General features: G+C 37.1%; 1 protein-coding gene across 5 annotated transcripts in view; it reads right to left on the reverse strand.

Annotated features, from left to right (window-relative positions):
• The window catches only part of LOC128246565 (D-glucuronyl C5-epimerase-like), a 92,131-nt gene that overhangs the window by 31,817 nt on the left and 33,005 nt on the right, over positions 1 to 27,309 (reverse strand). For 3 of the 5 annotated variants that reach the window (XM_052964824.1, XM_052964827.1, XM_052964826.1), the window contains exon 3: positions 853 to 993. The gene's annotated coding sequence lies outside the window, so the exon portion shown is untranslated. Of the gene's footprint in view, positions 1 to 583; positions 814 to 852; positions 994 to 5,092; positions 5,173 to 27,309 lie in introns of those variants that run through there. The other 2 variants (XM_052964828.1, XM_052964825.1) reach the window with 2 other exon arrangements.

Consider the following 27,309-nt stretch of genomic DNA (forward strand, 5'->3'; position numbering starts at 1 on the left):
CATCACCATCATCATCATCATCAATGGTCTTCATCATCATCATCATCATCATCATCATCATCATCATCATCATCATCATCATCATCAACATCATCATCATCATCATCATCATCATCATCATCATCATCATCACATCATCATTATCATCATCATCATCACCAGATCTCAACAGCATCATCTGGTCTCATCACCATCATCAATTCACCACGATAACAGTCTCAAGAAGCAACATCATCATCATCATCATCATCATCATCATCATCCTTATTATCATCATCACAAGCAACATAATCACAAGCACCGTTATTACTAACAACATCAGTACAAGCATCATAATCATCTCAAACGACACAATCAAATAAAAAACTATTCAAAGAATGTTGATATAAAAGAAAGAATAAAATATTGTACAAAAAAGACTAATAATGCATTTTGAAAAAGTTGATAGCAGCATAATTTTCCACTGCATTTTAACTTTCAACACAACCCTTCTGCATGAGTCAAAACTTTTAAAGCATGAAAGATGTATTGTATAAATGTCAATATAATACACGTGGGAAGTTAAAATACAAATGAAACTTACCGTTTAAGAAATAAAATATCCTTACAAACTAGCACAAAGAAAAATCACTGAACTAATGTAACTTAAATAAAAAATCCTACATTATCACTTTACTCTAGTCCTATTAAACGTTATCACTTTATTCTAGTCCATCTGTTATTAATTTGTCCATATATGGTTCGTTCACTTTACTATCAATAAATTATTACAATCTACAACAAGCGTGCTTTACGAATATGAATGACACACTTTCCGCTACTATTTATTTATTAAAGAGCTCAAATTCTTACCTAAACTCTTTGCTCCTCCCCCTTTCTCTACTGCTTTATGTTACACTCATTTTGATTGGTCAATCAATAACTTATTACTCCTCCATGTAAAGTCCGGCTTAAACTATAGAACTTCTCAATTGGCTCGACTTTAACATCTTGCTGAAAATAGAAATAATTCACAATATCAATATCTCTGACTGAAAAGCACTTCAAACGACCAGAGGTTAGGACACACAGGACAACACTTAAAGATGCTCTCTTACTCCCAAAAGATTTACCACAGTTAATACAATTATTTTAATATACCAAAAAGGATGAATAAAGGTTGAAAACAATGGTTCTTATGAAGGATACCGAGTTTGATTTGAAAGAAAGGTGCAGAAAACTCGTTATTTCTACCTTATGTGACAATAGTAGATCACAGTCAATCTTTTAGCATATTCACCTATCATTTAATATATTGGCGTTTTCAGATTAATTATAAGGTTGCAGTCTTGTTATCAATAATTAATATTTTCCATAAATGCATTATTTAGTGAGTAGTTAAAGGTTTATCACTCAAAATGTATGTGTATTTTACATGTCTGTGTATTGATTCTGAATAAGAGTGTCACTTTTGTCAATACTGTTCATGATTATAAGCATCTAGTTTACCAGAACAATTCAGAACAGACATGGTCAACTTAGACAATGATAGGTGTTTCCATTCTTTAATGCCAAGCACTTTTTTGAAAACAATAAATTATTGACAAGACAAAACACTATAAACCTATAGATATGCTTTCCTTAAAAGAATTAAGTTCATATCATATACCAAAGAAAAACAAAACACTTTCAAATCCTAGTAGCTACAATTTCATAAAAAATATAAAAACAGTTAATATCAGCACATTCAATTATGCTTGTTATAAGCATTTTTCTTTCAATTAACATTTGAACACAGCCAATGAGTGACACTTATGTTAACTCCTGCAAACTCCTCAATGAAGGAGCATACAACAAAACCACACATACATGAAGGGGTATACACCATGGTCATCCATTGTAACCAGCAGCATGAACCAGGGTTGAACTTGAGATGAGGTCACATCATTTCATGTTTGTCACCCTGATAATATCATGTTGAGCAGACAGTGATCAATGGTAGCTCACTGAGGGCACATACTATGAGCTACTAGCTTGGCTAATGATGGGGAGAACTTCGGTATAAATGGCTCGGGATATTTCTTACTGAATGGGTCAAACCCGATGGCAAGGCTCAATCCCCCCCACACTCAAACACACACCGTACATGTAATATCGCCAAGCATGGAGAGGGGGGAGATTATGAGTGTAATTATCAATGGTAACAAGCAAATTCGTTGAATTGATATCCCCCGCCTCATTAGGCAAATTTCATGGATTGGAAATGAAAAGTAGGTGGAATATTCCTATATAATTACATCTAATATGGCTGCAGAGAAATGGATCGTTATGCAGGTTGGATATAAGTTTGAGTTTGTTTGGAATTATTTGAAATAAAAGTTCTGTATGTAGAGTAACATTTGAAATAGTTTCTATGAATTTGAATGATTTCAAAGTGAAAGTTTAGATACATGTATGTCTGAAGTGATAACAGTAGTGGAAAATGACATTTTAAGGTACCTGTTGATCATGTTCACTGTGTGTTATTTTCAAGCTCATAGGAGCTTCATGTTGGTGTCATTATTGATTATAACCTATCATAATCAATTAAAATGGAAATTGATGGAAGTAAATCATCATAAAATACATATATTTATTATCATGTGTTCAGTCATACATGTTTGAAGACAATCCGACAAATCACTACCATGAAATTGTTTTGGATAAGATTTTTGTAAGATTTGACCTAGTGACCTAATTTTTTATCACATGTGACCCAGTTTTCTAATTTTTTATCACATGTGACCCAGTTTTAAACATGTCAGAGTTCATCAAGGAAAACATTTTGATCACGTTTCATGAATATTAGACCATACATAATGCCTCTAATGTTTTCCAAAGATTTTTTCTAAGATTTGAGCTAGTGACCTAGTTTTTGATAGTTTCATGAATATTTGACCATGTATAATGCCTCTAGTTAGTTCCAAAGATTTTTCTAAGATTTGACTTAGTGACCTTGTTTTTGACACCATGTGACACACTTTTACAAGTGGTCGAAATTTGATCAAGGGGAACATTATGACCAAGTTTGAACATTTTCTGATCAATGCCTACCAAGATATGGTTCCGGACGGACGGTAGGACGGGCGGACAGAATGACAGACGGACAGACAATGCTAAAACAATATCCCCCTCCCAAAACCTTCGATTCGGCGGGGGATAAAAATTGTGTTTGCTTTAAATGTAAATGTGTGCATTAACCCTTCATTGTTGGCTTTAAGTACACTTTTTTGCCAAGAAGGAAAAAAGACCTAAATCTTCCAGGGAAAATGTATTCTAGAGTGCCTTCAAATCATATAGCACATGTTCTTTTTTCAGTCAAACAAGGGGCATAACTCAAATTCAGGAGTCTAGGTGGGCACAATTAGCTTTGCAATATTACATGCATATTTTCTATGGTAACATGTGTACCAATTCCGTTTGAATATCTTTTTAAGTTATAACAAGCAACTGCCACTGAAGATGACCTCAATAACCCAACTTTTATTCTTAAACAAGGCAGTCCATTAAAGGCTGCTATATCCCCCGCTGTTGTTTTTAAAAACAATTTGTTTTTCTCTTGTACACTTCCACTGATCATGCATGGGAAAATAGGAAACACAAATTGTTTGATCTGTAACCTAAATATTGTTGGATATATGAACATGTTATAAAAGGATATATATATGTTCAAGATATTCAGATTATGTTTAGTGTGGGTAAAATCAATGTCAAGGTTATTTTGGCTAAAAAAAGAAGGAAAATGAGTCTCTGATTTATAACATCGATGAAATAGCAAGCGATAAGTATTTTCAATAAAGTGATAATATAATGTGTTGATGTCATACCATTGTTTTACTGCTATCGAAGAGAATACATGTTATAAGTATTATCACATTTGTGTCCATGGTTTATTAAAATCTTAAACTTGTTGCACATAATGAACTTGTTTAACCCTTTCAATTAACAAACACTTTTAATTCTGACCTTTAAATGTCTCGTGTGACCTTGACCTTTGAAGTATGGACCAAGGTCAAGGTCACTGCACATCATCTCAATGAAGACAACGTTTATACCAAGTTATATGGTAATTCATCTATGCATAAGTTATAGCCAAGACACAAGCATGTGTACTTTTGACCTTAAAAAGGTCCCATATGACCAGACACGAAATGTTACAGACAGACTGATGGACCAATCAAGTGCTTTCCTTATATTAATCCCCTCCCCACTCTGTGGCGGAGGTTTAAAAACAACAACCCCAAATCAGCTAATGACAGACCTGATACCATACAGTATAATATAGATGAAAATATACAAAAACACAAGGAACAGGCAAAAACAATCTCACAGCATTTATTATGATGCCTAACTGCCATTTATTTTTTTTATAGTACAGTACATACTTTAATACTGGGTGTTGCAATAAACAAGTCATGTTTGTTCAGATTGTCTCCTATTTTGTCACTTTGGCCAATAAAGCCGGACACATTGGCTTGTTTGGAATGATTTAGTGCACATTCGGAGGCAAAGGCCATCTAGGGACACAGAGAACAGTATATGTAACAACACAAAACTTTAAGGCAGGGTTACTCAAATATTTGGCCATGAGAATACAAATAAGCATATTGCCTTTCTGCTTAAGGCAGCCAAGATCAAACTTTTGCATATACCTAATAAAACATAAATTAGTTACACACTTCTTGTACTGTACATCTTATAATATCATCAGTGTACAGTGAAAAGAAAATTGCAAAATAAACTTTTTCATACCATGCCCTCTAAACACTTACTCCACAACCAAACGAAGCAGCATATAGCAGTCACTTACAACCAGTATTTGATTAAAATGCAACATTGAAATTCTACCTAAAAGCAATGGAAGAACAAAATTAAGTCAAAAAGACATTTTGTTGAATATTGCAACATTGTTTGCTGGGAATAAAGTTCTAGCCAGAAAAAATTACATGTTTAAAAAATGAAACTGTATATTGAAGCTTCAATACATCATCCTTTCAGTGGCACAACATTCCCTGATTTTCGAAAAGATCCCTATTTCTTTTTATAAAGGGAAATAAGAGTTGGTCATGCTCACCTTTGTCAACATAACAGTGCGTCTGCTCTAGCCCGGAAGTGGTTTTCTCTAATTTTCACTATGGTCTCTTTTAGGTGGTGGAGCGAACGTTTAGAGGGCATGCATGCAGATTGCCCAGGTCTATTTTTAAAATGGAAATACTTTATTATCCGTTACATAACGCAATAGTACCAAATACATATAACAAGAGCTGTCACAGAGACAGCGTGCTCGACTATTCCACCGCTTTTCAGTGTAATGATTGAAAAGTTTTGGCAAAACATGCATGGATCACTGTTAGCTTAGATTTCAATGCAATATTAACATAAATGTGGTTACATGCAAAACCTTAACCTGAATTTCTAAGTCTAATAATAAAGGGCAATTAATTGCATTAAATGCAAACTACAGTTATCTAACTTGGTAAATTAAGTATGTTGGATGGTTGAGTACCATTGTATCAAGTCTCAATGCAATACCTCAAGTAGTTGCTGAGATATTAACCTATGTGTGCTTGCACGCAAAACCTTAACCACAATTTCTAAGTCCAATAATAAAGGGCAATTATTTGCATTAAATGCAAACAAAAGTTATCTTTTCTGATTTATTAAGTATGTTGAATGGTTGAGTACCATTGTATCAAGTCTCAATGCAATACATCAAGTAGTTGCTGAGATATTAACCTATGTGTTGCACACAAAACCTTAACCAGAATTTCTAAGTCAAATAATCAGGCCTATTATTTGCATTAAATGCAAACTAGAGTTAAATAACTTGGTTTATTAAGTAGGTTGGATGGTTGAGTAACATTGTATCGAGTCTCAATGCAATACCTCAAGTAGTTGCTGAGATATTAACCTATGTGTGCTTGCACGGAAACCTTAACCAGAATTTCTAAGTCAAATAATAAAGGCCTATTTTTTGCATTAAATGCAAACTAGAGTTATATAACTTGGTTAATTAAGTAGGTTGGATGGTTGAGTACCATTGTATCAAGTCTCAATGCAATACCTCAAGTAGTTGCTGAGATATTAACCTATGTGTGCTTGCACGCAAAACCTTAACCTGAGGGTGTGACACCAACGCCGACGCTTCAGGGTGAGTAGTATCTAAGCTCTCCTTATTCTTCGAATAGTCGAGCTAAAAATAGATATTTCAATCATTATAAACCAGAAATTGAAAATCCTCATTTTCAACTTGTTTTATGCTGGTTAAATTTGGCTGAATTTATTTTTTTGTATATTTGTGGTACTACATACATTTTCGTCGCATACTTTTTTCTTTTCCTTTTTATAATTTTAAAATTGAGGATAAGGCCCGTTGCTTTTAAATCATACAATACATTTATTGTGAGGCTGCTTCCATTGTAGAAAAGTGAGCACTGCTAAAAATTAAAGATGCGAAAGAGCAAGACTTAAGTGCTGAGGTAAAATAAGTGATACAAGTTTTGAATTTGATGATTATCTATTAAGGACCAAAAATGTTTTGTTAGTCAAACACGAATCAACTAATACAAATTCAGTAATATTTTATCATGTACCCCTTGTTTTAAACACTGTTGTTATAGAAGACAGTTACTTGAACATCATTTTATCCCACTGACTTTTAAAATCATTCTCCTACAATCTTAGATTCTGACTGCATGCCTACAGCTAGGCTCTGTTTGGTCTTTTGGAGGATTAACTTAAGTACAGTAGAAAATACTCTCTGCTAGACTCTGTGTCCTAGCTGAAGTATGGTAGACAATGCTTTGCTGGCGCTCTTTTTTTTAGCTCAAGTATGGTAGATAATGCTCTGCTAGCTCTCAGGGTTTAGCTGAAGTAAGCAATGATCTCTGCTGATATTCTGTGTCCTAGCTGAAGTACAATAGACAATGATATGCTGGCACTCTATGTTCTAGGTGAAGTAAGGTAGACAAAGCTCTCTGTTGTTGCTCTGTGTACTAGCTGAAGTATGATAGACAATGCTCTCTGTTGTTGCTCTGTGTCCTAGCTGAAGTATGATAGACAATGCTCTCTGTTGTTGCTCTGTGTACTAGCTGAAGTATGATAGACAATGCTCTCTGTTGTTGCTCTGTGTACTAGCTGAAGTATGATAGACAATGCTCTCTGTTGATGCTCTGTGTCCTAGCTGAAGTATGATAGACAATGCTCTCTGTTGTTGCTCTGTGTCCTAGCTGAAGTATGATAGACAATACTCTGCTTGCACTCTGTGTCCTAGCTGAAGTAGGGAATGCCATCTGCTGTTGCCATGTGTCCTAGCTGAAGAACGATAGACAATGCTTTCTGGTGCTCTGTGTCTAGCTGAAGTAGGGAATGCCATCTGCTGTTGCCATGTGTCCTAGCTGAAGAACGATAGACAATGCTTTCTGGTGCTCTGTGTCTAGCTGAAGTAGGCAATGCTCTCTGCTGATGCTCTGTGTCCTAGCTCAAGGAGGTACCTTGTTGATGAGGTTAACACATTATTGACAGTTATTGTTATAAGATTAGTTTGACATGCAACTTTAGAATGAACATCCAATATCTATGGGATCCTTTTAACCTTTTTACCATAATGTTAATAAAAAATTCACAGAATAATACAACAACACTACTATTAAAATATTGTTCGTATAAATATAAGGAAAGAGAGTAATTTCTGACAGAAAATTACAAAAGCTCAACTTTGTGTATGCAAATATTTAGCTCTGCTGTATGCTTTGTACAACGAGTGACACTGAGCTGCATTGTATAAACACAGCAGGAATCTTCGAGTTGAGCAAACTTGTGTTAACTTTTGTGAGACATTTACAAACATGGACAAACACTGAGCAATATACCTTGGTGGTCTAGCATGATTGCTTGATTATTTCATCATTGTGCAGAAAGTTTGTTTTTTCTCAACTAACTAGAGTATATTTTAAAGAGGTTCACATTCGTCGAATGAGAAATTTACAATGAAGGACAGAATAATCTCAAATTTAAAATTATTTAAAGGCAACCATTCAGAATTTTTTTATCATTCATCACCAAATTGTTATAATTAATTATACTATCTTGAAAAATATAATGCTTATATGATATACGGTGCACAACAAGAACATCAATTATTATATTCAAAGCAAGTGGATGTTGTATATGCCTTTATCTATATAAGCATTTTGATTTTCAAAAATATTAATTGTCACCATTACACCGACATCAACTGAAAGTGTTGATATATTTTTGTCATCTTTTCATTTTTTCAACATGATACAGAAAAAATTTAAGCGGACCTGATGAAATTAATATATGTATACGACACTGGTGGTACAATGTTTTATGATTTCATCTGATATTAACGCTCACTGGCTTGGGCGTACACACTGTTAACATGCTGAACATGAAGAACACACCTTCAAATATTTCTTTGTTGTAATCAAGCACAATGTAAGAAAGAACAAAAAAATAGCAGGAAAAGTGTTATCTGCAATCACATAATTAACTGGTGAAATAATCAGGAAATATGTGCACTCAACCAATTTGTTACAGTTTCAAAATCGGTCATATCATATTGCATGATTTATGAAATGTATCTCTTGTTTCACTCAGTGTATTTTTTATCAGAGTTAAATCTTTAAAATAGATTATCTTGATTTGTATCATGACATGCCTAATCCAAAACAGAAATCTAACATCTTTTCTGAAAACTTCTCATCAGATTTTATTGTCAAAATCTCTCTTTTCATGTTATAAGACCAATTTAAGCTAGTCATGAAATTCTCCAGTATTTATGTAAGCTCTCCCATTCTCAAGCAGTATTTGATTACAATGTCTTCCTTCTCAAAGGTGTTAAGTTCTTCCTCTAGACAAATGTTTCTTTATTTGACAAAAGACCTTAGTCAACTTTGAAAATTAAAATTGCCTTTAAAGCGTCATTCAAAATTATTGATACTGCATACATGCCATATTTTCTGGAGACCATTCAGGGGGATTTGTTCAAAAGGCTGAAAATTCAGGGGGATTTTGGTTGTATTCAGGGGGATTTTTTTAGCAGGTCTAAGTTGGCGAAATTTTAAAGTATTTTTAGACGCAAGTACGAAAAAATGTATTCACATATAGTTTGCTTTGAAAACCTCTTAACTTTTTCATTATACAGGATTATTTTATGTCATGATTTATCATATTCTTATGATACACTGTCATGTCATACTGTAATGCACTTGCAGAACAAAATATGTCATTGGAAAAATATGTTTTCGAGACAATTAAATTAAATTTACCTTCCTCCAAAGTCTTTTAAAAAATTGTGCTTAATTCTATCAGCTTGATGACTTTCAGACAATAAGAGAATAGAATAAATATTATTAATTTCTTCCTTCCAAAATAGTAATATTTCTTTGCCTTTGATAATTACTACAAATTAATTGATCACTTGTTGTAAAAGTTTCCTTTTGGCATTTCACCCTTGTGGAGTTGTTTCTTTACAATCAGTAACATACTGTGGTTTCACTTACTTTGTCATTATTGCCTGATGTAAAATTTCTAAAAAAAAAAAAAAAAATTTTTTTTTTATTTTTTTTTATAATTCCGGGGGATTTTTATCTCCCGCCGGGAGACCGGGGGATGGATCGAAATTCCGGGGATTTTTTCCCCTGCCGGGGGATATGGCATGTATGATACTGTTTCTATTTTGACAGATTGAGTGGAAGCACTTGTCTTAATTGATTTTTTGAATTCTTCAACCACAAAAAAAATAAAACAAGTTTCTAGGTGGGCCATTAAAAAGAAAGAATTCAAGACACATTTGTACTTAGTTCTAAATAATTCCTGTTGACAACAGAACAAAACCTGGACCATTCCCATTTAAATGTGAATACAATAATAATCCTAAAGACAGAATCATGTATTGAATACTGAATATACAGAGAATAAACACATGCTACGTAGGACTTTCGTTATGTAACATGACCTAAGCATGGACACTTGTTATGCTACATTACAAATATCTTAGCATGGACATAGGCTACATTACAAACATCTTAGCATGGACAGAGACTACATTACAAACATCTAAGCATGGACATACACTACATTTCAAACTTCTAAGCATGGACATAGACTACATTACAAACATCTATGCATGTACATATACTACATTTTAAACATCTAAGAATGGACATATGCTACATTACAAACATCTAAGCATGGACATAGCTACATTACAAACATCTAAGCATGGACATGCCTACATTACAAACATCTAAGCATGGACATGGCTACATTACAAACATCTAAGAATGGACATATGCTACATTACAAACATCTAAGCATGGACATAGCTACATTACAAACATCTAAGCATGGACATGCCTACATTACAAACATCTAAGCATGGACATGGCTAAGCATGGACATGGCTACATTACAAACGTCTAAGCATGGACATGTCTACATAACAAACATCTAAGCATGGACATAGGCTACATAACTAACATCTAAGAATGGACAAAGGCTACATACAAACATCTAAGCATGGACATAGACTACATAACTAACATATAAGAATGGACAAAGGCTACATTACAAACATCTAAGCATGGACATAGACTACATAACTAACATATAAGAATGGACAAAGGCTACATTACAAACATCTAAGCATGGACATAGGCTACATTACAAACATCTAAGTGACATATTCTAAATTACAAGGATCTAAGCATGGACATAGGCTCAGTAACAAGCAATATATTTAAGAAATTTTACACACCACTGAGGGTCATTATGACATTATTACACGGCTGCGAAACTGTGGTTCCAGCTCTTTTAGGAGCTGTGTATAAAAAGAGCCAATGACACTTCCAAGCTAGAGCAAAAGAACAGATATCATCATAAAACGTAAGTATGGCTCGTTATTTTATCTAATATCACAATTGTAAGGGCTTATTTGAGAAATCGAGGAATGTGGACCTTCCAAAAATTGATGATGTGGACCGCTGATGTCATAAAAAAGGATTTTTTTCAAAAATACTGTGATATTCGGACCGATCGACTTTATTACAATATACAAAGAATGGACACATTTATGTAAGGTATAATATTCTACATTACAAACATCTAACCATGTTTATAAACCAAAACTGAGCTGAAGATATCAGACTTTTATTTAAATAAAATAGAATTAAAATAAATGAACTTCTTAACAGCTCATTTTCAGTACAATTAAAATAGTGTGACTAAAATATAATGAAGTAGGAAGTCTAACATGACATTGGTGCACACTCCTCTCATTTCAAATACTGATACACAATTGCAAATAGTTTCAATACTGAGACACAAACGTACAAGGAAAATACAGGCCACATTTCAAAAGTTATTTCCAAATACAAATCTGCTATTCAGGCCAAGAACATTTAATGAAGATTCCGCCACCTGCCAATATAGTAAAATTCCATAAAGTAGAAGTGTCTGAAATACATGTTCCCTTCAGCAAATTTTGCAATGGGACACCAAATTGAAGCTATTTGGACTTTTGGTAACTTGCGACTATAATGAGGGTTTTATTTGAATAAAACACAGAGGGACATCCAGTGGTGGCATTATTGTCCAATTATACCCAAAATTGAGGACGCTTTATCAAGTATGGATGGAAATGAAATTGATCATGATTTCAATGAGAGCCCACTTGAAAAGAAATGGAAGACAAACAATCAAGGCCGAGCAATCCCTCCTCAGCCGGGATTTCAAGAGGACCACTAACAAGATTTGAGCCTCGATAAATGGATATAGAACACATTATATGGCTGTTGAGCACATTTTAGGATAAAGATCCCCACATCATGTCCGATCAAGTTTGACATCATATCACTTAAGAAGTCTGAATTTATTGAAACTTATATTGCTTTTCATGTCTTAGATAGGAATTTTTAGTCTTTGAATGAAATTTCACAATCCAATTTTCATTGCAGTTAACAATGATTTGTTGAACGAGGGTATCACTGCAACATTTCATTGTTAAGGTAAAATTTTCATGCATTAATTATCAGCAATAATTTAACAGATCTTTTTACCAGAAAAGAACAGTGATAAGACTACAGTCCACTATCCATACAGCTGCGACATATGGTGGCCCTCAATTAATAGAAACACCTTGTCCTACATTGTCCTACAGTATGCCTGAAATACATGCATGGTTTCACAATCTATTTTTCATTGAGTAAATATAAGTCATGCACATTTTTAAGGAGATTATACTGTAGACATCTAAAGTACTTATTCCAACACAACAACCTACATTCTACCTTGACTTATACAGACTGTCTTGGAACAAAAGCAAAACAAAACATAAACACACATCTCAACATGCCAGAGGTTGGAAGAAGCATGCATGATGGGAATTTGAGCAGCTATGTCAAGAATTGGGGTAAAAACATAAAGATAAACAGCCTTTTAATTATGTTATTTGAACAAAAATTCTTGAGTTAAAAAAATTGTATACATTCAATTTATGTTGATATCAAAGTAACTTACTCAGGCAAACAGTTACAGTCAGGAAGATACGAGTTTTCTACATGTCTATCCAAAATGTAATTTGTATAACAATTGATTCCATGCAAAGCTGATAAACTCAAGAAACTACCACAACAAAAGACAAGACCCAGACTTAGTTTATTAGCCAGGGTAACATGCATTTTTTTCAATAGGTTTGTGATTTATTTTCAGTCCTCAATACAATACCCCTGTGCAAGTTTTCCTAGTACAGAAATTGCTGCTTCAACCAATTTTAGCTGATTTTGAAACAAAGATAATATAAAAAGATATAAATGGCTAAGTATTACAAAAAAAGGCCAGGCCAATAAATCACTTCCATACCAGAAGTGTCCAGTCATCTTAAAACTTAAATGGTGACAGATGAACGAAAGGTGGCCTATAAGGTTGGCAGATGCAATGGCAGGAACATCCCCCAGACACACAGTGTCACCTTACACAGGAACTTTCAAGTTCATAAACTCCAATTTAGTTCATGAACTTGATTTGTCCAATTTGCCATTCATGAATATATAGTTCATGAACTGTTCATGAACTAAGTTAATGAATAGTTAATAAATAGTTCATCTAATTCTCGACAGGATGTGAACCTTGAAATATATATATGAAAAGGAAAGGTGCTGTAAACATCAAAACTGATACAAAAGCTTCACAATGCAGATTTCACTCAAACTTGTTTTTCTAACCTACAAAATGTTTTTTTTGCAAAAACCTAATTAAGCCGGTGTTGACGAAGCAAGTTGATTTATTATGACTGCTAACATCAAACATATGAGTCATGAATGTAAATTGCGGCCTTTTAACTCAAACAAAAATGTTACAGTAGCATGATACAATGTAAGTAATCATTATTTATTACAGCACGTATCAGGCTGGCATGTTGACTTATGATAAACATTACGCTTTCATCTACCAACTGTAAACAGTTAACATAGAACCTCTCCGCCTGGACACATTCACGTGTGATTTACACACCCCACCCCAGTTAAACTAGCTGGAACCCAGAGCCTATTTGACTGAACACATTCAAGGGTGATTTACACACCTGGCCACTCTCAAACTAGCTGAGACCCAGAATCTCTCGGCCTGGACACATTCACATGTGATTTACACACCCCACCCCAGTAAATACTAGCTGGCACCCAGAGCCTATCTGACTCAGAACACATTCAAGGGTGATTTACACACCCGATCCCTCTCTCACCTGTGTATGAGTAGCTGCAACAATAGTGGCATGAGTAGTGACAATAAAATCTAAACATAAACTTGACAAAAATGAGGAACTTCTGGATTTACAGCATTTTGTGGGATTCCCTTTAGGTGAGCAAATGCAGATATCTCTATTCAGATACCATTGCATTAGGAAGGCCTAAGTCAGTAGTTGATCTGAGTGGAAAAATACCCCTCAACTGAATGTAAACCCAATGTCCACAGCAATATTGCAATCCCAACTATGACAAACTGCTCTTTTCTTACACTGGGTAACAAAACATGTTTGTCCTGCTGATAATGCCTAATCCTTCATAATCTTCATGAAATACAGTCTAATAGGGCACTCTGACTCTCAGCTATCAATGCCCATTCATCAGAGTGACACAAACAGTCTTTACTGCCTAATCCATGCCTTTGAGAGAACGACATAAATAGACAGTTTGTGAATGAGCTGTGTACCTGATAGCTCTCAGAATGGCCTCTTTCCATGAGGACAGTGTTGTGAATGCGCTGTGTGCCTGATAGCTCTCAGAATTGCCTATTTCCATGAGGTTAGAGTAGTGAATGAGCTGTGTACCTGATAGCTCTCAGAATTGCCTATTTCCATGAGGTTAGAGCAGTGAATGAGCAGTGTACCTGATAGCCCTCAGACTGGCCTCTTTCCATGAAGTAAGAGAAGTGAATGAGCTGTGTGCCTGATAGCTCTTAGAATGGCCTCTTTCCATGAGGACAGAGTAGTAAATGAGCTGTGTGCCTGAATGCTCTCAGAATGGCCTCCTTCCATGAGGTTAGAGTAGTGAATGAGCAGTGTACCTGATAGCCCCCAGACTGGCCTCTTTCCATGAGGTTAGAGTAGTGAATGAGCAGTGTACCTGATAGCTCTCAGACTGGCATCTTTCCATGAGGTTAGAGTAGTGAATGAGTGGTGTACCTGATAGCTCTCAGAATGGCCTCTTTCCATGAGGGCAGAGTAGTGAATGAGTGGTGTACCTGATAGCTCTCAGACTGGCCTCTTTCCATGAGGACAGAGTAGTGAATGAGCGGTGTACCTGATAGCTTTCAGAATGGCCTCTTTCCATGAGGTTAGAGTAGTGAATGAGCGGTGTACCTGATAGCTTTCAGAATAGCCTTTTTCCATGAGGACAGAGTAGTGAATGAGCTGTGTACCTGATAGCTCTCAGAATGGCCTCTTTCCATGAGGACAGAGTAGTGAATGAGCGGTGTACCTGATAGCCCTCAGAATGGCCTCTTGCCATGAGGTTAGAGTAGTGAATGAGCGGTGTACCTGATGGCTCTCAGAATGGCCTCTTTCCATGAGGTTAGAGTAGTAAATGAGCAGTGTACCTGATAGCCCTCAGAATGGCCTCTTGCCATGAGGTTAGAGTAGTAAATGAGCGGTGTACCTGATAGCCCTCAGAATGGCCTCTTGCCATGAGGTTAGAGTAGTGAATGAGCGGTGTACCTGATGGCTCTCAGAATGGCCTCTTTCCATGAGGTTAGAGTAGTAAATGAACTATGTACCCGATAGCTCTCAGAATGGCCTCTCCGATAAGGACAGAGTAGTAAATGAACTGTGTACCTGATAGCCCTCAGAATGGCCTCTCCGATAAGGACAGAGTAGTAAATGAGCTGTGTACCTGATAGCCCTCAGAATGGCCTCTTGCCATGAGGTTAGAGTAGTGAATGAGCGGTGTACCTGATGGCTCTCAGAATGGCCTCTTTCCATGAGGTTAGAGTAGTAAATGAACTATGTGCCTGATAGCTCTCAGAATGGCCTCTTTCCATGAGGTTAGAGTAGTAAATGAACTATGTGCCTGATAGCTCTCAGAATGGCCTCTCCGATAAGGACAGAGTAGTAAATGAACTATGTGCCTGATAGCTCTAAGAATGGCCTCTCCGATAAGGACAGAGTAGTTAATGAACTATGTGCCTGAAAGCTCTCAGAATGGCATCTTTGATAAGGACGGAGTAGTAAATGAACTATGTACCTGATAGCTGTCAGAATGGCCTCTTTCCATGCGGACAGAATTGTGAACGAGCTTGTGCCTGATAGCTCTGAGAATGGCTTCTTTCCGTAAGGACAGAGCTGTGAACAAGCTATTTGCCTGATATCTTTCAATATAGCCTGTTCCATAAGAACAGAGTTTTGAAAGAGTTATGTGCTTGATATCTCTGAGAATAGCCTCTTTCCATAAGAACAGAGCTTTGAATGAGCTATGTACCTCATAACTTTGCGAATGGCCTCTTCCATCATAGCTCTAAGAGTGGCCTCTTTCTTTAAGAAAAGACTTGTGAATGCGCACATAATGATACTGGATCATGATGGGCTGCACCTAATGGATCATGATGGGCTGCACTTAATGAATCATGATGGGCTGCACTTAATGAATCATGATGGGCTGCACTTAATGAATCATGATGGGCTGCACTTAATGAATCATGATGGGGTGCACTTAATGGATCTTGATGGGCTGCACTTAATGAATCATGATGGGCTGCACTTAATGAATCATGATGGGCTGCACTTAATGGATCATGATGGGCTGCACTTAATGAATCATGATGGGCTGCACTTAATGGATCATGATGGGCTGCACTTAATGAATCAAGATGGGCTGCATTTAATGGATCAAGATGGGCTGCACTTAATGAATCATGATGGGCTGCACTTAATAAATCATGATGGGCTGCACTTAATGAATCATGATGGGCTGCACTTAATGAATCATGATGGGCTGCACTTAATAAATCATGATGGGCTGCACTTAATGAATCATGATGGGCTGCACTTAATGAATCATGATGGGCTGCACTTAATGAATCATGGTGGGCTGCACTTAATACATCATGATGGGCTGCACTTAATGAATCATGATGGGCTGCACTTAATGAATCATGATGGGCTGCACTTAATGAATCATGATGGGCTGCACTTAATGAATCATGATGGGCTGCACTTAATGAATCATGATGGGCTGCACTTAATAAATCATGATGGGCTGCACTTAATGAATCATGATGGGCTGCACTTAATGAATCATGATGGGCTGCACTTAATGAATCATGGTGGGCTGCACTTAATACATCATGATGGGCTGGACTAAACAGATCATGGTTGGCTGCACTAAGAGGATCATAGTGGGCTGCACTAGTCGATCAGGCTGGACTGCACTGAATGGATCAAGGTGGGCTGCATTTAATGGATCAGGGTGGGCTGCATTTAATGCATCATGATGGGCTGCACTGATGGATTGTGGTAGGCAGCACTTAATGGATCATGATGGGCTGCACTTAATGGATCATGATGGGCTGCACTTAATGGATCATGATGGGCTGCACTTAATGAATCATGATGGGCTGCACTTAATAAATCAAGATGGGCTGCACTTAATGAATCATGATGGGCTGCACTTAATCAATCGTGATGGGCTGCACTTAATGAATCATGATGGGCTGGACTAAACAGATCATGGTTGGCTGCACTAAGAGGATCATAGTGGGCTGCACTAGTCGATCAGGCTGGACTGCACTGATCAATCATGGTGGACTGCACTGAATGGATCAAGGTGGGCTGCATTAAATGGATCAGGGTGGGCTGCATTTAATGCATCATGATGGGCTGCACTGATGGATTGTGGTAGGCAGCACTTAATGGATCATGATGGGCTGCACTTAATGAATCATGTTGGACTGCACTTAATGAATCATGATGAGCTGCACTTTATGGATCATGATGCGCTGCACTTAATGAATCATGATGGGCTGCACTTAATGGATCATGATGCGCTGCACTTAATGAATCATGATGGGCTGCACTTTATAAATCATGATGGGCTGCACTTAATGGATCATGATGGGCTGCACTTAATGAATCATGAAGGGCTGCACTTAATAAATCATAATGGGCTGCACTTAATGAATCATGATGGGCTGGACTGAACAGATCATGGTTGGCTGCACTAAGTGGATCATGGTGGGCTGCATTTAATGGATCAGGGTGGGCTGCACTGACGGATTGTGGTAGGCAGCACTTAATGGATCGTGATGGGCTGCACTTAATGGATAATGATGGGCTACACTGATGAATCATGGTGGGCTGCACTTAATGGATTATGGTGGGTTGTACTGATTGATCATGGTGGGCTGCACTTAATGGATTATGGTGGGTTGTACTGATTGATCATGGTGGGCTACACTGATGGATCATGGTGGGCTGCACTTAATGGATTATGGTGGGTTGTACTGATTGATCATGGTGGGCTACACTGATGAATCATGGTGGGCTGCACTTAATGGATTATGGTGGGTTGTACTGATTGATCATGGTGGGCTGCACTTAATGGATTATGGTGGGTTGTACTGATTGATCATGGTGGGCTACACTGATGGATCATGGTGGGCTGCACTTAATGGATTATGGTGGGTTGTACTGATTGATCATGGTGGGCTACACTGATGAATCATGGTGGGCTGCAGTTAATGGATTATGGTGGATTGTACTGATTGATCATGGTGGGCTACACTGATGGATCATGGTGGGCTGCACTTAATGGATTATGGTGGGTTGTACTGATTGATCATGGTGGGCTACACTGATGAATCATGGTGGGCTGCACTTAATGGATTATGGTGGGTTGTACTGATTGATCATGGTGGGCTACACTGATGGATCATGGTGGGCTGCACTTAATGGATTATGGTGGGTTGTACTGATTGATCATGGTGGGCTACACTGATGGATCATGGTGGGCTGCACTTAATGGATTATGGTGGGTTGTACTGATGGATCATGGTGGGCTGCACTTAATGAATTATGGTGGGTTGTACTGATTGATCATGGTGGGCTACACTGATGGATCATGGTGGACTGCACTTAATGGATTATGGTGGGGTGTACTGATTGATCATGGTGTGATGCACTTATTGATTATGGTGGGCTGCACATACAGGATGAAGTCGGGTTGCACTTAATGGATCATGATGGGCTGGACTTAACAGATCATGATTGGATGCACATAATGGATTATAGTGGGCTGTACTACTGGATCATGGTGGGCTGCACAGATGGATCATGACGCGCTTCACTGATAGATAACTGTGGGCTACCAGATGGAATATGGTAGACTTAGTAACCTTGAAGGATCATGGTGGGCTTCACTGATGGATAATTGGGGTCTGCACAGATGGAATATGGTAGGCTTAGTAAGCTTGAAGGATCATTGTGGGCTTCATTGATAGATAATTGGGGGCTACACAGATGGAATATGGTAGGCTTAGTAACCTTGAAGGATCATGGTGGGCTTTGCAAATAAATCATGACAAGCTGTGCTTATGAATCATGGTAGGCTGTGCTTATGGATCATGGTAGGCTGTGCTTATGAATCATGTTAGGCTGTGCTTATGGATCATGGTAGGCTGTTCTTATGAATCATGGTAGGCTGTGCTTATGAATCATGGTAGGCTGTGCTAATGGATCATAGTGGCTGTGCTAATGGATCATGGTGGGCTGTGCTAATGGATCATGGTGTGCTTTGCTAATGGATCATGGTGGGCTGTGCTAATGGATCATGGTGGGCTGTGCTAATGGATCATAGTGGCTGTGCTAATGGATCATGGTGTGCTGTGCTAATGGATCATAGTGGCTGTGCTAATGGATCATGGTGTGCTGTGCTAATGGATCATGGTGTGCTGTGCTAATGGATCATGGTGTGCTGTGCTGATGGATCATGGTGTGCTGTGCTGATGGATCATGATGTGCTGTGCTGATGGATCATGGAGTGCTGTGCTGATGGATCATGGTGTGCTGTGCTGATGGATCATGGTGGGCTGTGCTAATGGATCATGGTGTGCTGTGCTGATGGATCATGGTGTGCTGTGCTAATGGATCGTGGTGTGCTGTGCTAATGTATCATGGAGGGTTGTGCTGATGGATCATGGTAGGCTGTGCTAATGCATCATGGTAGGCTACCCTGATGGATCATGGTGGGTTGTGCTAATGGATCATAGTTGGCTGTGCTGATGGATCATGGTGGGTTGTGCTTATGGATCATAGTAGGCTGTGCTAACAAATCATGGTAGGCTTTGCTGATGGATCCTGGTAAGCTGCACTGATGGATCCTGGTAGGCTGTACTGATGGATCATAGTGGGCTTCACTGATGGATAATGGTGGGCTGCGCTGATGAACTATGACTGGGTGCAATTGATGGATTATGGTGAGCTGCACTTAATAGATTATGGTGGGCTGCACGCAATGGATCATGTTTGGCTGCACTGAGGATAATGGTGGGCTGTATTTAATGGATTATGGTGGGCTGCACTTAATAGATTATGGTAGGCTGCATGCAATGGATCATGTTTGGCTGCACTGATGGATAATGGTGGGCTGCACTTAATGGATTATGGTGGGCTGCACTTAATGGATTATGGTGGGCTGCATGCAATTGATCATGTTTGGCTGCACTGATGGATAATGGTGGGCTGCACTTAACAGATTATGGTGAGCTGCACTGATGAACTACCACTGGCTGCAATTAATGGATTATGGTGAGCTGCACTTATGAACTACGACTGCCTGCAATTAATGGATTATGGTGGGCTGCACTTAATAGATTATGGTGGGCTGCATGCAATGGATCATGTTTGGGTGCACTGATGGATAATGGTGGGCTGCACTTAATAGATTATGGTGAGCTGCACTGATGAACTACGACTGGCTGCAATTAATGGATTATGGTGGGCTGCACTGATGAACTACGACTGGCTGCAATTAATGGATTATGGTGGGCTGCATGCAATGGATCATGTTTGGCTGCACTGATGGAAAATTGGCATTTATTTGTTTTTGCTTAAAAGAAACAATAAGACCCATAAACAATGATGTATGGTTATATAAATTAAACATGACATTTGGCGAGTTCAGTAAAACTTTTTGAGTAAACCACATATCAACTTACTTATAATTGCCAATTCATAAATTGACCACTGCTTCAGTTTATTATATCATGATCATGTACCACAGCAGTCATGTCTTTAAGAACATATGGATCTGTCCTCATGGGGATTGGAGTAAGGGAGAAATTGGGCTGAAGACACAAAAGGAAACAGAGGTGGTGTGTATAGATCTGCAGGTTAACATGGAGTTCCCAAACTCTATGTGAATTGCTCATAAGACATCCTTATGCTTTTAACCATGTATAAAACCTTATGAGGTATTTCACCATAATACAAGGAACAGAAGGTGGATGGCCACAACCAACATTATAATCTTAACAGAAGTCTGATATAACTTGCCAAAGACAAATATCTGACCAATCTTGTTCTAATTGCTGCAATTAACAGCAAATATTGGACATCAAAGCTTTCCAACAGCTATTAAATACTGTGATATCCAATTAATTTCACTTAAAATACCATAAGTTTAGACCATTATAGACAATTAAGGTATTAAATATCCACATATTAAATTTTTATTTATATTTCTTCAGAAAATTGGTCAAGTTTATAAGTTGCAATATTATATGCTGGCTTTTGACTGGCAACATGTTCTGTTGTACCTTGGGTTTATAAACAATTATTAAAAGGCAGATGCATGGGCATACACTTGCAACTTGTTCAAAGGCAAAGCCAGCTTTAGAAGAAAGCCCTAGTGTTTAAACCTTAGAATTTTGGCTTGAGTGACTCATGACAGGTGCAAAACAACAAATGACCACCAGCTACTTGGCTCCTGCCACGGCCTGCCGCTCATGAAGCCGCTGATAGTAACCACAATTATATGGGTCATCTGGCACATTAAATCCTAATGTAAATTTGTTTTTGGGCCTAATGAATTTCTAAAAGTCTCAATCTTGGAAAGATGGAAATAGGGATATGTTTAATTTTAATGGGTTTTGGCATTTGTTAATTTCTCATTGAACACTTATTTGGTGCTGATCCATTGATTTGCTCAGGTGATGTTTTCTATGACAGAGTCTTTTCGTACAATTTAAAGTGTGCTTTAAAAAAACATGTCAAAACTTAGTGGTTTGGTATATATCAAAAATTATTTCAATCCATCGACCCTTTCATGTGTTATCATCCGAACACCATATTTTTGGGCAAACTCTAAGATAAGGCAATAACTCTGTAAAAAAACAGTTGATCAAAGATGAACTTGACCTGTGAATTATGGTGTTAAACATGTGTACCAAACTTGCAATCAGTCAACTCTGTCATTACATGTACATCTTTCATATCTTTCCTATCAAAATGAGAATATTTAAAAGCATTCAAAGAGGGAATGAAAATGCCTTTCTTCGCTGATTGACATTTAGCAGTTATGTGGTATTTTTACTGCAGGGTTTTAATACTTCCTCCCATGGAGTACTTGAATACATTTTCAAATATTCAAAACAAGATTTAAGTGTAAAGAGCACATCTTTCATAATTCTCATAAAGATAAAGAAAATTGATTTTCATTTAATCTTTGTTTTTTGAAGATAGCTTATCAAATATACATACACCTGCTTAATAGTTTCAGGCAGTCAATAGAACATTCCAAGTTTTATGTTAAAAGAACAAACAAAAATATTCAGTATATAATGATAGAGAATAATCAGATAATGAAAACATCGACAACAACAACACTGATTATGGCAATTAATCAATAGATGTAAACATTGGCAACAACGCCAATGATTATGGCAATCAATAGATGTAAATATTAACAACAACGGCAATGATGATGGGAGTCTACAGATGTAAACATTGACAACAATGCCAATGATTATGGCAATCTATAGATGTAAACATTGACAACAACAGCAATGATGATGGGAGTCTACAGATGTAAACATTGACAACAATGCCAATGATTATGGCAATCTACAGATGTGAACATTGATAACAATGCCAATTATTATGGCAATCTACAAATGTAAATATTCACAACAACAGCAATGATGATGGGAGTCTACAGATGTAAACATTGACAATTATGCCAATGATTATGGCAATCTTTGGTCATAAACATTGACAGCAACAGCAATGATGATGGAAGTCTACAGGTATGACGTCACCATTGCGTCATATGTACTTCCATTGTGTGGAAAATTCTCAATAAAAAAATTATGTTTTTATGACTGATAGACATATTTTCACATGCTCAATACACTGTAAATCAAAGGTAATTTAAAGCTTGTACTTTAAGAATATATATGTTTATCATAGTCTGCATTTGCTCGATATGCCTTTAAATGTTGTCTAAAAATAATCATTTCACATTGAATTATAGAGGAAATGACAATGGTGGTGTGTAACCTACAGATGTAAACATTTACAACAATGCCAATGATTTATAATGGCAATCTACAGATGTAAATATTCACAACAACAGCAATGATGATGGAGTCTACAGATGTAAACATTGACAACAATGCCAATGATTATGGCAATCTACCGATGTAAACATTGACAACAACAGCAATGATGATGGGAGTCTACAGATGTAAACATTGACAACAATGCCAATGATTATGGCAATCTTTGGATGTAAACATCGACAACAACAGCAATGATGATGGGAGTCTACAGATGTAAACATTGACAACAATGCCAATGATTATGGCAATCTTTGGATGTAAACATTGACGACAACAGCATTGATGATGGGAGTCTACAGATGTAAACTTTGACAACAATACAAATGATTATGGCAATCAACAGATGTAAACATTGACAACAATGCCAATGATTATGGCAGTCTTCCAATATAAACATAACAACAGCAATGATGATGGGAGTCTACAGATGTAAACGTTGACAACAACAGCAATGATGATGGGAGTCTACAGATGTAAACATTTACAACAATGCCGATGATTATGGCAATCAACAGATGTAAACATTGACAACAAGGCCAATGATTATGGCAATCTTTCGATGTAAACATTGACAACAACAGCAATGACGATGGGAGTCTACAGATGTAAACATTGGAAACAATGCCAATGATTATGGCAATCAACAGATGTAAACAATGACAACAACAATGATGATGGACATCTACAGATGTAAACATTGTCACAACTGCAATGATGACAGCAATCTTCAGGTGAAAACATTGACAACAACAACAACGATGATGGACATCTACAGATGTAAACATTGACAACAACAATGATGATGATAGGCCTCTTCAGTGTGAACACCAACAACAGCAACAATGATTATGGCAATCTTCAGATGTAAACAATGACAACAACATCAATGATTATGGCAATCTCCAGATGTAAACAATGACAACAACATCAATGATTATGGCAATCTTCAGATGTAAACAATGACAACAACATCAATGATTATGGCAATCTTCAGATGGAAACATCGACAACAATGCCAAAGATGATGTCAATCTACAGATGTAAACATTGACAACAATGCCAATGATGATGGCAATCAACAGATGTAAACATTGACAGCAATGCCAATGATGATGGCAATCTACAGATGTAAACATTGACAGCAACAGCAATGACAACGGCAATCTGGCAATCTCAGAGGAAGAAACATTTTGCATGGTCAAGCATGAATCCTGTGTGTTATGCAGTTTACTTAAAAAAAAATCTGGCAATCTTCACAATTGTATAAAAAAAGAATGAGCCTATTGTCACATAAAACTCATTCATTCGAGCATTAAAATCATCTTACGAAGTTTTCATCCCATTAGTGGTTGTCAGGTAGCGAGGCTGTGTCTGGGTATGTTGATTGCGGGCGAGGGGGGTAACAAAGGTATGCTAGAATCCTGGGTATTGTCACCTACCCCACACCTGGCTTGACGATGGCCCACATATAACTGGAACCATGAGCCCCAGGCTTAAAATCCTTGAAGACACTCAAATTAACACACATCAAGCTGGGCTCATGCTTCCTGCGTTTAAATCTTTCCAAGCCCGTGAAATGACTTTTATACCAAATTGGTATAGGGTTTAACCCAAGCTTGAAATAGGCAGGGTGCTGGAGAAAAAAGGGCACAGCGCAAAGGGAGAAAAAGGCGCATTATAATTATCAGGCGTGAAGAATTTGAACATCATGAATTTGACCGAAATGTTTGAAAATTTATATAAATATTCGGAGCCTATGAATGTTGAACTGTCTTGAAAGTATTTTGCAAATACAATGGCCAAGTGTTTAGATATTATAGTATATGTATATAAATATGAAGCTTAAGATTTTGGTGTTTTTTCATTTACATTATGGGCTTCAAGTAAAATATAATGGACAATTCAAGGGAAGTAACTGTAATTTTTATGGAACAGTTGGAAGACAAAGAAATATTCTTTTCAGTTTTGGTAACCAGGTGTCTTCAGATATACCTGCAAACATTCATCAAAACATTCATACTTATTTTGGGGTAGACTGTTCATTATGGCAATTAGGCATGTAGCTATGTGACATTACATAAAATGCAAGATTAGGCACAAGTTCATCATAAAGTACACTGTATGATACCACTCTAAATGATACTATATGACATTGAAGTGTCACTTTATCATTCATACAGGCCTATATTATCTTTTTAAAACATTCAGTATAGTTCTGCTAGAGGAGTATAATCAGCATTTCAGACATTCATTGGTTCAATATTTGCATAACAAGAACAACAAATAACACATTTTACAATTAGTCAAACTAGTTTTCCAGAGATTTTTTAGCATGTCTGTCACATTGATGTTATGTGGTACTGGCACATTGAGGTACTGTCACATTGAGGTACTGTCACTGTACCGTCACATTGAGGTACTGCCAAACTGAGGTACTGTCATTGTAGTGTCACATTGAGGTACTGCCACATTGATGTTATGTGGTACTGGCACATTGAGGTACTGTCACATTGAGGTACTGTCACTGTACCGTCACATTGAGGTACTGCCAAACTGAGGTACTGTCATTGTAGTATCACATTGAGGTACTGCCACATTGAGGTACTGTCATTTTACTGTCACATTGAGATACTGCCACATTGAGGTACTGTCACATTAACGGTACTGTCATTGTACTATCACATTTAGGTACTGCCACATTGAGGTACTGTCACATTGACGGTACTGTCATTGTACTGTCACATTGAGGTACTGTCATTGTACTATCACATTTAGGTACTGCCACATTGAGGTACTGTCACATTGATGGTACTGTCATTGTACTGTCACATTGAGGTACTGTCACATTGAGGTACTGCCACATTGAGGTACTGTCACATTGACGGTACTGTCATTGTACTGTCACATTGAGGTACTGTCATTATACTAGCACATTGAGGAACTGTCACACTGAGGTACTGTCACGTCAAGGTACTGTCAAATTGAGGTACTTCACATTGAGGTACTGTCATAGCCTTGGTGTTGTCAGCAGCATTACCATGCAATCTTTTATTACCTCGGTCATTTCTCAAAACTTTTTCAAATCATATTTAGGTACGGTACATGACTTAAGTGAAACAAGGCCAATAACTGTGGATTTCAATAATTGTTGAAATATGCCCCATCTTTGTCTGAAGAAAACAACACCCAGACAGGAGTTGGTGGTCCCTTCACCACCCTCTTGTTATGTTTAGTACACATACAGAAGTGAACGCTTCATTAGTCTCAGATTATGACTAAAAAAATAAGTGACAACATGATAATAACTGCAATGTCTGACAAAGCTATGGAGTCACATTAAAAAATAAAGTCTCAAATACTGTGACTGACTGACTGGATAAACCATGATACCTATTTCAATTTGGAGAACCAACAATACTTAATACAATGAGGATCAACCATGACCCTCATTACAATGTGGATACACCACAATACTAATTATTGTGTGGATACACCGCAAAACTCATTTTAGTGTGGACAAACCACAATACTCATTTTTGTGTGGATAAACCACGATACTCATTTTCGTGTGGATAAACCACAATACTTATTATAGTGTGGATAAACCACGATACTCATTATAGTGTGGATAAACCACGATACTCATTATAGTGTGGATAAACCACGAAAGTCATTATAGTGTGGATAAACAATAATACTCATTTTAGTGTGGATAAACCACAATACTCATTATAGTGTGGATAAACCACGATATTCATTATAGTGTGGATAAACCACAATACTCATTATAGTGTGGATAAACCACAATACTCATTATAGTGTGGATAAACCACAATACTCATTATAGTGTGGATAAACCACACTACTCATTATTGTGTGGATAAACCACGATACTCATTATTGTGTGGATAAACCACAATTCTCATTATTGTGTGGATAAACCATGATACTCATTATTGTGTGGATAAACCATGATACTCATTATTGTGTGGATAAACCATGATACTCATTATTGTGTGGATAAACCATGATACTCATTATAGTGTGGATAAACCATGATACTCATTATAGTGTGGATAAACCACAATTCTCATTATTGTGTGGATAAACCATAATACTCATTATTGTGTGGATAAACCATGATACTCAGTGTGGATAAAC

The sequence above is a fragment of the Mya arenaria genome, chromosome 9 (assembly GCF_026914265.1).
Source record: "Mya arenaria isolate MELC-2E11 chromosome 9, ASM2691426v1".
NCBI classification, from domain to species: Eukaryota; Metazoa; Mollusca; class Bivalvia; order Myida; family Myidae; genus Mya; species Mya arenaria.